Source organism: Euphorbia lathyris, chromosome 1 (genome assembly GCF_963576675.1).
Source record: "Euphorbia lathyris chromosome 1, ddEupLath1.1, whole genome shotgun sequence".
Lineage (NCBI taxonomy): Eukaryota > Viridiplantae > Streptophyta > Magnoliopsida > Malpighiales > Euphorbiaceae > Euphorbia > Euphorbia lathyris.
In genome coordinates, this window is record NC_088910.1 from 58,230,058 (window position 1) to 58,243,401 (window position 13,344).

At 29.9% G+C, this 13,344-nt stretch overlaps 1 long non-coding RNA gene and 1 other non-coding gene across 2 annotated transcripts; both read right to left on the reverse strand.

The window, feature by feature from the left end:
- Positions 1 to 661: 661 nt before the first annotated feature.
- TRNAN-GUU (transfer RNA asparagine (anticodon GUU)) lies at positions 662 to 735 on the reverse strand. Its single transcript has one exon. It is a non-coding gene; the product is annotated as a tRNA-Asn (tRNA).
- Positions 736 to 7,408: 6,673 nt separating this feature from the next.
- LOC136221876 (uncharacterized) lies at positions 7,409 to 7,970 on the reverse strand. Its single transcript, XR_010685355.1, has 3 exons — positions 7,896 to 7,970; positions 7,611 to 7,754; positions 7,409 to 7,465 (listed from the first exon to the last, which is right to left on the reverse strand). It is a non-coding gene; the product is annotated as an uncharacterized lncRNA (long non-coding RNA).
- Positions 7,971 to 13,344: the final 5,374 nt, after the last annotated feature.

Consider the following 13,344-nt stretch of genomic DNA (forward strand, 5'->3'; position numbering starts at 1 on the left):
ATATTTTATAATTTAGTTTGAATTCTTAATATATATATATATATATATATATATGTAAATATATAGTTATTACTATATAGAGGTATAACAAATGTATAACAAATAACGTTTGGGAGGTTATTCCTATTTATAACTGGCCCAAGTTGGGACCGAATTTTTTTTATAACAAAATAGAGGTTATTCTTATATAGAGTATTCCTATATAGATGTTTTACTGTATAATTTTTTTATATGTGTATGGACAGTGGCCTGAAGCCACTGCCCACACTAATTGACAGGAATCCAAAGATTCCTATCAATTGCTCATTACGGCACCAAAGGCGCCATAATGAGTAATTAATTTTTTAAAAAATATAAATTACTGACCCTGGTTCGGAAACAGGAAAAATTTCCCAACTAGATCTAAGAGGGTAATTGTTTATAAAATTATCTCAAATAAAGGGTTAATCCAATTGAGGCTGGATATAGTAATCCATTTAATCAATTTGGGTATTTTTTTTTTCAGAAAAAAATTTAGGGACAGAAAATTTTTTAAGGACGGCTAGAATGAGGTATTTTTCCGGAAAAAAAATTTAAGGACCGCTAAACAAATCAATTAATCAATTTGGATTTTTTTAATTTTTTCAGAAAAAAATTTAGGGATATAGAAAAATTTGAAGACCGCTAGAAGGAGGGGTCGAACCTTCGACCTTGTGGTTAACAGCCACATGCTCTAACCAACTGAGCTATTCCAGCTGTTTGATTTAAATTATTTTGTTTGTTAGAAAACCAGGAAAATCCTTATTATCAATTTTAGATTTGATCTTCAAGAAGTGTTGTTGGTTCTCAAAATTTGGAGCATGAGGTGAGTTTTCCTTTTCTATACTTAAATTAGTAAAAGGTAACATAGAAATGTGTACCATGTTATGTTATATGCCTGAATAGGTAATAAGTATGTTTATGATTATAAAGTGATATTAGCATTCTTATTTTTATGAGAATGCCAATAATAAACCCTTTGCAATCAAATGACTATAATTCACTAGTTATATTTTTGGATTTAGAAGCCAGAAGTTACAAGTTGGAATCCATTCTCTTAAAAAAAATTAAAAACCCTTATTTTGCATTGTAAATAAAACTATATACACAATTCACCAGTTATGCAGAACCTTGTGCTCCCCACTTTGCCCAGTATGTAAATCCTCAATTGAAGATGAGAACCACGTGTTTATTCACTGCCCAGCTGCGCAACTCCTATGGCACAAGTTTTTTGGGGATAGCAGAATGAACTCAATTGCAAACTTTGATCTTTGGTTAATTGCGATAATTGATTGTCCTGAACCCCTGCAGACTACAAAAATTACGCACATATTATGGTGGATTTGGAAGGATTGGAACAACCTAGTTTGGAACAATACAAAATTAAATCCAGATGAAATACTGGCTCCAGCTATGCAGGAACAAGCAGATTGGTCATAGGGTAAGAAGAATCGGAACTTAATTACTAACCAACAAGCCACTTACATGACAAAATGGAAGAAACCAGCAGAAGGGCATCTGGCCTGCAACGTGGATGCCGGGATCTTTCAAGAAGCAGGATATAGCTCTTACGGTTTCGTCATTAGAGACCACGATGGTAGATGCAAATTTGCAAAGCACGCAGCGTTTGAAGGCATTTACGAACCCATTATTGCCGAGACAATGGCAATCAAAGAAGCTCTTTCCTGGATAAAGGCACACAATCTGACCAAAGTGGAGATTCGCTCTGATTGCCTCTCAGCAGTACAGGCCATTAATAACCAAACTCTGTTTTTATCTTACATTGCGGATATTATTTCTTTTTGTAGTAGTTTATTACATGAGCTAGAAGATGTCTCTATCTCATTTGTTAAACGTTCAGCGAATTGCGCAGCTCATAGCCTAGCTAGAGCAGTCAGTTCTGAGTCTGTTCGTAAGGAATGGTCTTGTGCTCCTCCCATTATTTCTACCATTCTTTTGTCCGATTTAGTTCAATAAAGTGATTCTTTCTTTCAAAAAAAAAAAAAAATATACACAATTCATCTGTTATTTTATGTATCAGTAAATGGTCGAAACAGAAATTGCACAATAATTTTCTAACCCAATAAAACAACGTAAAAAAAATTGTATAGATGAAAGGAAAAAATAAAGAAAGATGGTGAAAAAAAAGCAATAATAGTGCACTAAAGAAAATGATATTTTGAATATAAAAAAATAAAAAAAAATGGTACTTAATAAATCTATTTCCACAACATGGAATTTACAAAATGATACAGTGGTATTTAAAAACAACAAATCTAATATAAAAAGAATGATTTTTTTTTATATATTTCTTCAAGTTTTTTTTTTTTTTTTTTTTGTGTGTGTGAGATAAATTTCCAAGTCAATTTGCTTCAAAATAACCAATTTAACTTTTCAACTTATAGTTTTTAGTTAAATAAAATCCAAAATGACACATTTTAGCATTATAAATTAATACAAATATGTACTGATTGGCTACCTAAATGTGATAAGGTCTTCATAATTGAGTTTTGTTGGCTTGATGATCGTCCTGCTATGTTGCATCAGTTGATGTCTTAAAATATACGAATTTTATACTCTGAGCCAGGCAGTCCTGGTTATTCATAAGAAAATTGTTGGATTAAATGAGATAAATGGGTTTGCTCCATTTCCCGATCCATTTATGCTCCGTCCGTAACCTAATCAGTTAGGGTTAGAGTTACACCTTTAGCCTTAGCCTAGCTATAAATAGATAGCTATGGAGAACCTAACAACCTAATAACACAAAAATACTGCAAAAGGCAATTCACTCCCCCCTGCTCTCCCTAGCCGCTGCCCCTCTGTTCTTCGGAGTGCGTTCCTAATTCGTGGAACAACGGTGATTGCTCCTCTGGTGTAGCAGTCTCCTAGATAGATGATACGGAGTTAATATCAATATATTCTGATGCTATTATCTGACGTACAAGAGGTAACCCTAAATCTGTTGTTTGTTTACTGATTGTTCCGGATTAATTACATGTCCCTTTGATGTTAGAGATAATATATCTAGTGATTGTTAAAACTTTCATTGGTATCAGAGCTTTTTAGCTCTGTGTTTCATGTTATAGGAACTCATTTTGTATGATGAGACTCGTTGTTGCTAGAAATTTCTAGCGCGTTTTAGCAATTTAACGTGTGTGATTTAGGGTCTATTTGTACTGTTTCGCTAATTTTCAGTCGCCAAAACCGGAAACCGACCATACCATCGAACTCCTAGACCCCAAAAACCCCACCGGCCAGAACCTCGAGACTGTCGGACACCGGAAGGGCAGCGTGTGGCATGCACGCGCGGCGTGTGCAACATCTCCGAACGCCCGTTTGGTGTGGATTTTTTCCAGTATGTGCGTCTAATTTTTTGGAATTTTTCTGTGATAAATTTTATAAATTAAAATTAAATTACAGAAAAGTAAAACATTTTTCAAATTCTAAAAATGCATTTTTTCAGAGGCACTTTTCTGAATAAAGTAAAATTAATAAACGATTGACTATACTTTTTTTAATTTTTAGATATTCAAAATGTATTTCTAATATATTTTGAATGTACGTGTGATTAAAAATAATTATCAGAAAGATTTTTCTAATTAATTGGTTATTAATTCATGATATACAATCAAAGATTGTTTTTAACTAAATTATACATCGTTCGTTGCATATAACTGTATGAATGTAATTTGTTTGCAAATATTGCGTAACCAATAAAGTCATACACACACGTAATCTGGAAATTTTTTTTTTATCGTGAATCGAATGTTCCTCAAATAATGGATCGAAGTTGGTTTTTGAGCCCCGAAAAATTTAGTTCATGACAAAATCTTTCTTTTTTTTCTTTACCTTGACAGCTATAGTCGGCATTATGAGGGTCCCATTTCTTGCTCGTTTCCCGGAGCAACGGATTAGAGTGAGACAAATGGAGATGAACATTAGGAGGTTCCGTTTAGCTAAGCATATCATCTAGAATGACATTGAGGCTATTACGAGCCACATGGAGTCATGCATACTCAGATATAATAGTGCATTTGGACAGGTGGTTTGTCTAGACGGTACAATGAGTGGACCCTATACGAGCAAATCCGTGAATCGTTGCAATATAAGAAGCTTCAGAGAATCCTAGATGCAACGAGGAACATTCACAAGAACAACTACAGGCAGGTTGTGCGGTTGTTCATGAGCAGACTGAGAAATAGAGGTGTTAGAGTTCCTTGAAACTGTTCGACTATAACTCTGCGATCGGGAAAGACAATCTTTACCCGTGTATACGCCAGCATCCTGACCCAAAAGATTGATGGGTACATTGTACACATCATGAGATATGTTCCAGTTAGAAAGTCGTATTTTGGCTAGGTTGTGGATGTATCTATGAGTTGTAGGTTAGGACTTATTTTAGTGTTTTTGGATGAGTTTAGTGTTCTGGTTTTGAGTAGATGGTTTTGAACATGTGATTTTTTTTTTTTTTTTTTTGTTAGAACTTCCATTTTCGGGAGATTATTGGTTTTATCGATTGATTTAAATGTGAGAATTTGTTTTTCCTATTATAGTTTGATGTATTATTTTATCTGTTACATAGCTTTTATAACTATTTATGATAGAAATGAAAGTACTGCATAAACCATTAATATTTCAATTATTAGCTTAACACACATTAAGCTAATTCCAAACTAATAATAAGTGTTCTCTTTGCATGTTATCTAGGTAATCAAAGTCGAACATTAGAATTAAAGGGTGATTAGAGCCTACCTAGGTCTCTTTTTCGAATTGAACTCTAATGTGAAGCTGAGACTAATTAGATATATCTTGTATAAAGAACTTGAACGTGTATTATAAGAACTTTTTAAATAAGTCGTGTAACTTTTACTTCATTGTAGATCTGTATCACAATGACTTCAGCCACCAAATCCATAGTGGTTGAACTGAATAAAGACCCCAAACTTAATGGAAAGAAGTATGATGTGTGGAGCATCAAAATTGAGTATTTGCTTGAGGATAATGATGTCCTCAGTACCTTAACGATGGTTATGGCCGAACCTGAGGAAGGAACTACTACTCATCATCGGAGGGACAGAGATCTTTATGTGGCTTGGAAAGAAGAAAAACTCTGCATCCAGAAAATGGAAAATGTTCCTTATGAAAATGCGGTTGGTAGCCTTATGTATGCAATGTTATGCACTAGGACTGATATCTGCCATGTTGTCAGGATGGCAAATAGATATCAATCCGACCCAAGACAAGCTCATTGATCAGCTGTGAAGAGAATAATGAGGTATCTCAAAGGAACGACATACTATTCTTTGTGTTACCAAGGAAAGAATCTTCTACTTAGAGGATACACAGATTTAGACTGGGCAAAAGACTTGGATGAGATAAAATCCACGTCTGGCTACATCTTTTTCTTTGGAAATGGGACAATTTCCTAGATTAGTAAGAAACTGACATGTATAGCCTTGAGTATGTATTTTACGCATCTACAGCCTATGAGGCTGTTTGGTTAAATAGATTTATAGATCACCTAAACATTATTACTACAAGCTCTCCAGTAATAATTAGCAGTGATAGTCAATCTACTATTGCTTTTGCTAAAGATCAAAGTTTTCATATCCACTACAAGAATTCAAGCTTATTGTGACAATTTAATTTGTCAAAATAAGTCATATTTTTGTCATAAGAAACTTCTTGTTACAAATTATTTTGTCACCATCCTAGTCACAATAAGCTCGTCTTAATATGTTTTTAGTGACAAATTTGTATTACCTCACAATAAACTACTACTTATTGTTACAACTATAAGTTGTCATTAATTTAGCTATTATGACAAAATCCTTTATCATAATATAATTGTTTGTCAAAATATGTTAAATTGAAATATCCATAAAATATGATTTATTGTGACTAAATAATGTAGTAAGGAAAATGTTACATTGTCACAATAGCTATGTTATGATTAAATAAATATTGTCCCAATCTTATTTGTATGAGGAAACATAATTTGTAACAATTTTATTTACGCGAGAAAATATTATTTATCACCAATTAATATTTTGATAATATAAGTTTGTCACAATAGTTATGTTATGATTAAATATAAATTGTCTCAATATAATTTTTATGATGAAATATAATTTGTAAGCATTTTATTTACTTGAGAAAATATTATTTATCATAAATTAATATTTTGATAATAAAGTTTGTCACAATAGTTATATTATGACTAAATAAATATTGTCTCAATCTTATTTGTATGAGTAAATATAATTTGTAATAATTTTATTTAAGTGAGAAAATATTATATATCACAAATTAATATTTTGATAAATATAGTTTGTCACAATAATAAGTTATGAGAAAACCTTAATTTTATATTATTTTATACCGATAATATAAATGTCATCACAACTTTAAATTTATGATGAAAATTTATTTGTCATAATTTATATTGTAAGGAAATTTGTCTTTTATGCAATTTATATTTTGTAAAAAAATAGAAGTTGTCAGAAAATAACAATTACCATAAAATAGAGTTTGTCACAACTTCAATATAGCAATAAAATATTATTTGCTATAATTTCATTTTTTTCATGAAATGAATTTTATTATAATTTTACTATTATGACGAATATTGTTTTCCATAATTGTATAACATGGGAAATTAATTTGGTGAAATTTTTTTTGACATAATTTTATGTTTTACTACAATCAAATTGTAATTTGATGAGAGAATAATATTTATGATATGTAGTAATAAATTTTATTACAATTGATACTATATATGATTCTTTTAATGAATAAAATAATTAATATACTTTATATGGTAAGCTAACGATAAACTATAAGAAGTGTCATAAAACTAAAACAGCAATTAACTAAAAAATCATCATCCATCAAAATTAAACAAACTAAAATATATAAAATCCATAATATTTTAAAATAAAAATGCTTAATATTCGAAAACAAAAATAAAATAAAATAAATATAACTAATAAATTAACTGCATTGAAGTTTCATCTGTATTTTGCAACCTGCAAATAAAAATTATAAACAATTAATATAACACTGGTTCAAAATATAATTAAATACATAAATATAATACTTTGGTGGAATAAAATTTTACATGAATAAAATATTTAAAATAGTAAAAAGACATATTACCTTATCAAACTCTTTCTTCAATTAATCTTTCAACCAAAGATCTCAACTCACTAATTTGCTCATCTTGAGTTTGAAGTTTCTTAGTTAATTCACCAACTTGTTTTTCAGATTGAGCTCTTTCAGCATGCAAGAGAGATTGTAATTCTGACGCTTTATTTTTTGGTTTTACGCCATATCCAAGTCCACGAACATAACCAGATTTTGATTTCAAAACTTTTTCAAGAATTTGAGGTCCAGTAATTTCATTTCCATCATTCACAGCTTGTGCAAAAATAACTTTCATTTGCTCCTACAAATATATATATATATATATATATATATATATATATATATATATATATAATTTAAACAGTTCAAGTACTTTAAATACACATAAATAAAGTGTTGAATAAATATATTACTATTGTTTTAACAAATTTAAATAAATTACTTACATAGTTTTCTTGAGCTTGAGGATGAGTCCATGTGCTATCTTTCTTATGATGCATTTCAAAATAAAGCTTCATTTCAATGGGCTCATCTTTGCTTTCCTCTTGAGTTTCTTCCACTTCCTCATCATTGTGTTGTTTCTCATTTTCCTAAATTAAAAATTGTTATAATTAATAATTACATTGTAGCAAAAGAAAAAAAATTATATACATATAAACTATTTTTATTTATGTAATAAGAATCCATAATTTCAGCAATTTCTCGTGATAAAATTATTTAAATGTACCTACCAATTCATATATGCGCTGGCAGTAAGATTTTGAACCTGAGGTGTGCGGAACTTTCCTCTTTTTTCGATTTTCTTTATTTGCCATGCTTTGAGTCTATCAAAAAGTATTTTATAATGTCATTCATATAAAGAAAAACTAATTAGATGATAATATTAAAAACTAATTGAGTACCTTGAACTTCTCATCTTCAAAATGCTCACATAAAGCAATCCAATCATTTGAATTCATATCATTAGGAGGATTTGCTCGAGCTTCTTCACGAGAGGAAAATTTTTTGTAGTGACAATGACATCTATGTTTATAGATTGTGAAACGTCGAGCCATGATATGGTCAACTACCATCTTTGTATGTTGATCTTTTAAATCTATGTCAAATTCATTCTGTAGATATACAATTTTATTTCTAAGTTATAATATATTAAAAATAAATAAATAAAATAATAAAAATGGGAAGAGTATTAACCTGGATCTTCTCCATAATTGGTATTTTATGTTCTTCAGTCATATCTTTCCAATAAAACACTTTTATTGGTGCTAACATTCGAGTGAGGATACCAATTTCCATTTTGAATATTTTTTCAGCAGGTCCAACAGGTAAATTCAGTTCTTCATTTATGATAACACCTCTAATTTGTTTGCCCTCTTTCATTCTATTTTTCACTGCAAAACCTCTAGCAACACCACGCCCTCTTTTTTTGGTACTATCTCCTGTGAAAAAAATAACTATTATATTTCTATCAAATATAAAGTAATTAACAAATAAATATGAAATAAGAAAAGATGGTAATTAATTCATAATAATAAACGAACCTTTGTTATTCTCTGATGCAATTGATGTTGTGTCATTTGGTGGACTTGACAAATTTCCAGAAATTGAATTCAACGTTGATGACTCCAATTGAACTTCACTATCAAGTGGCAAAATAACATTTGCTTCGGAATTGGGAAATTACTTTGTAAACCTATATTGGATTAAAATAAAGATTAAATCTAAACAAAAAGAATTATTGTACCGAATGGATTTGTTAAGGATTTATATTTATATGAATTTAAAAAATATACTAACCTTCATTTGGTGGAATTGGTAAATTTCCAGACTTCTTTTTAGATTGTGAGACACTTGTAGGTGTTTGGTCCATTCTCAAAGAACTTTTTCTTGAACGACCCGGAGCCATAATTGCTAGATGGAAAGACAAGAATAATAATGAGAAATCAATTAAACAATCTGTATATGTTTTGATAAAAGAAAACTAATAATATAAAAGACTAAAGAAAGATTCAATAAAAAATGAAAATCATAATTTCTACAAACCTGGAATAGAGCAGTAACCAACAAATGGATCTGATTATGGAAGAAGAAGAAACAGGAAAATGAGAAGTTTTGCGCCAGAATAAAGAAAATTGAAATAAATTGTTAAAATCTTTTATATTAGATATTGAAAATAATAAATATTTAATTTTTAAGTGTTTATTTTTTGGAGGGAATCTTAAAAAAATAATTATGAAATATCCATTGGTGATAATGGTGTTAAAGTGCTGCACGACTTTGTCAAATTTTTTATTTTTTATTTTTATAATTATCAAATTAATAGTTTGTTTATATAAAAGTATATACAAGTTGTAATGTGTTAACAACTAAAAGCTCACTAAGTACTTCTCTTTAAAATTAACATTTGATTTTCTCCAATTTAAAATATAATAACGTTTTGGTAAACAAAAATAGGTAAAATGAGTATTTAAGCTCCTGACTAATTTATTTTGTATTGATCAAGCCCTTAATCTTTAAAATAGATAAATTAAGTCCTTAATCAATTAGGATCAGTCCTGGCATTTTATGGTCCCTAGACGAAATAAAAGATAAGGGACCGTTAATTTAAAAAATTATACTTAAAAGTCTAAAGTAGAAATTTGAGCCATTTTTAGACCTAAAAAATCATATTATTTGATCCACTTTTAGATCTGAATGTGTATCATAGCTACATTTTAGCCTTAACGTACGAAATGGTACAGATTTAGTCAAACTAGTGTTTTCAAATTTTTGATAATGTTAGGGTTAAATTTGCACAATTTCGTACGTTAGAAGTAAATCTCTACTTCGTTTAAAAGGTCAGGTTTAAATTTGACCATTATCCCTGATAATAATAAAAATAATTACTATTATCAATGTTTCATTTTAATATTGGAATATGATTTTATTTAAAATTATTTATTTGTTTTACATTAATTTACATGAACTTTAGTAGTAAGATTTATATATAATAACAATTCTTTTAGGAAATATATAATAACAATTATAATGTATAACAATTACAGATATAAGAAATGAATTAAGATATATAATTTTTTGATATCCTTATCCATATATACCAGCACGATGAAAGTGTAATTGGAGGGAAAAACAGAAATTAATTTTATTATTATAAAAAACAAATAACAGTTAATGGGTAAGAGGAATCATAATTGATTAATGGAGTAAAAGGTGGGAAGGAATGATTCCAATAGTACGTGAATTTGATTCTTAATTGAGTATTTATTTTGTTTAACTAAATTATATAATTAAGAGTTTCCTTTCCTATTCGTATATAAAAAATACTCAACCAAATATTCCTTATATGAATATACTAAGTTCTTGATTAACAACATTTTTTTTAACACGTGAAGCTTTTATTTTATGCACCAATTATATAAATAATTCAAATTTCGTTTAGCATGTGTAAAACTGTTAGGATATAATTTCTCTAAAATAAAATAGTTATAAGACTATTTGACATTACAATCTATGTGACGTGTTAAAACAATGACATACTAACAATTATGTTTGTGCTAAATAGAGTTTGAATCACGCACATAATTGGACCTTCCAAAAAGTGTGTAATGTGTAAAAAATAAATGATCAAGGGGATTAATGTCTTCATTTAAAAGATTAGAGGCTTAATGTGTTAAAAAATAATTGATTAGGAGCTTAATATATCCATTTAAAAATCAAAGGCTTAATCAATAAAAATTAAATTGATCAGGACTTAAATATACATATTACAAAACAATTGTAGTCTTAATGTTTACACTCAGGAGCAATTTTACTCTTAACGTGTAAAATGATGCAATTTTAGCCATAACGTTGTCAGCCAAGAGCAATTTTACCTCTAATGTATGGAAGATGGGTCAATTTTAGATATTATTATAAAACATAGTTAATTCGTGCCTTATTATGTATCAATTGCATATCAGTTAGTTCTAAAAAAAATTTATATTTTTTTGTGATTTAATAGTAAAATAGAAAATTAATATTTATAAATTTGGTGAAATATTTGGAATTTTTTTTGTTCAACTCGTACAAAAGACAATACATTTTTTAATTTTTTTTCATAACAGACAGTTTGATTAATTATTTCTCAAATTGACCCAATTTGTCAATGATATGGGTAAAATTGTTCTTGGCTGCTAGCGTTAGGGGTATAATTGCACAATTTTAGACGTTAAAGGTAAAATTGCTCCTAACTATAAATGTTAAGAGTATTTTTACACCTTATCCCAAAAATTTATAATCATATATTCTAGCCAATATATAATAAAAATAAGTGTGTGTTTGGTTCACGTAAGAACAGCGAAAGAAATCGAAAAGGTGATAAAAGGAGAAATAAAATGAATGATCATGAATTCCCTGTTTTTATACCTACATGTTCGTAACTATAGCTTGATCCGGTGAAAATCCCGCCTCAAAGTGACAAGTCAAAGTTCCAAGAAAACAAACAAGGAAGAAAACTAAGAAAATTAGCTAAAGGGTTTATCGCCCTTAGTGAAAGGCCGATCAATACTAAGAAAAGGGTGATTGCCCTACGCAAAATATCTAAGTTTTTCTTACCATTGAGTTGAAAAGTTGACATGTAATTATTTTGGGGGATATCTCCGACTACGTCTTTTGGGCACTAGGCGAACGCTTCAACATTGTCCTTAGTGTTTGGATGAAATTTCTACTAAAATCTGCATCGACTTACCTTATGACAATAGACGGATTCTAGAATCCTGACCGACTCACCCCTTTCACGCTCTTCCTTAATGGGCTCGGCTTCCGATGACTTCATTTTGAGTGATGTTATGTACATTTGTTGGGCTACTGATTGATCTCCATGGGCGATGGTCATTCCCTTGGACGTGCAAAATTGTCATGACAGGTGCCGAATGGACAAATGACCGCTCGAGTCTGACAGGAAGGTTGTACTACTACCACATTATATAGTAGGCTGACGTCTACGACTAGAAACTATGCTTCCGACCGCCAAGTAGTTTGGAAGTTTCTGATCTCGATTTTCATGTTACGAAGTGGTCGGTGAAGAACCCTCACATATGTTTGAAGCTAATGGTCGTCTCTGTTCTGAGGGACTTGTACTAGTAGGAGGAAGCACCCTTTAGGGTATGAGGAATATGTGGCATATGTAGGAGATAGTTATGGGTGAAAGAGCGGGATTTTCCACGTGGCACCTGTTGATATATGAACGTACGCCTAGATATCGTGGCTTGAGAGTCACGAGATCAGGTGTGATTGCTACAATAGATGGATTCTTGATTAGGTCTTTCGAGACATCCCAATTCGATTTTCCTAAATACCAAGTCGTATTGTCCAATTTGGCTATAGAGGCGCCACATGTTTCTTTTCCCCTGATGCTGGTTCGGATTTCTTAGGTGCTACTTGATGAGTTTATATTCGTCTGATATCACATGATTATAGTTCGACTCATGTTTTTGTTGTATCCTAGGAGATTATTTATCCGTTAAATGTAATATCCATCTATGCTAAATATAAAATAAAAATGGGATAAGGTGCAAAAATACCATGTAACGTTTACGTCTAGATTCAATTTTACCATTAATATCTAAAATAGTGTAATTTGACCTATAATGTCGGCATCCAAGAGCAAATTTATTCCTAACGTGTAAAATAGTTTAATTTTACCCAATTTTATCTCTAATGTCTAAAATATTGTAATTTTACCCATAATGTTGGCATCCAAGAGCAATTTTATCTTTAATGTCTAAAATAGTGCAATTTTACCCCTAATGTTCGCCGTTGAGTCAATTTTATACATTATTATAAAACGCATACATTTTGTTTCTTATTCTAGACCAATTGCATCTCAGTTGGTTTTAAAAAAATATTTCATATTTTCTATGTTTTTAATAATAGAATTAGAGATTAATATTTATAAATTTGGCGAATTATTTGAATTTTTTTTTGTCCAACTCGTATAAAAAACGGAATATTTTTAATATTTAAGAATAAAAAATTCACTTTTAATCATATGTTTATGATCTGTTATTAATGTTTGATAAAATGGCGAACATGTGAAACGTAGATGATAAGATTCATGACCGAGAAAACAATTTGATGAATAATTTTTTAAATTGACCCAATTTGTTAAGTTTAAGGGTAAAATTAATCTTAGATGCCGAT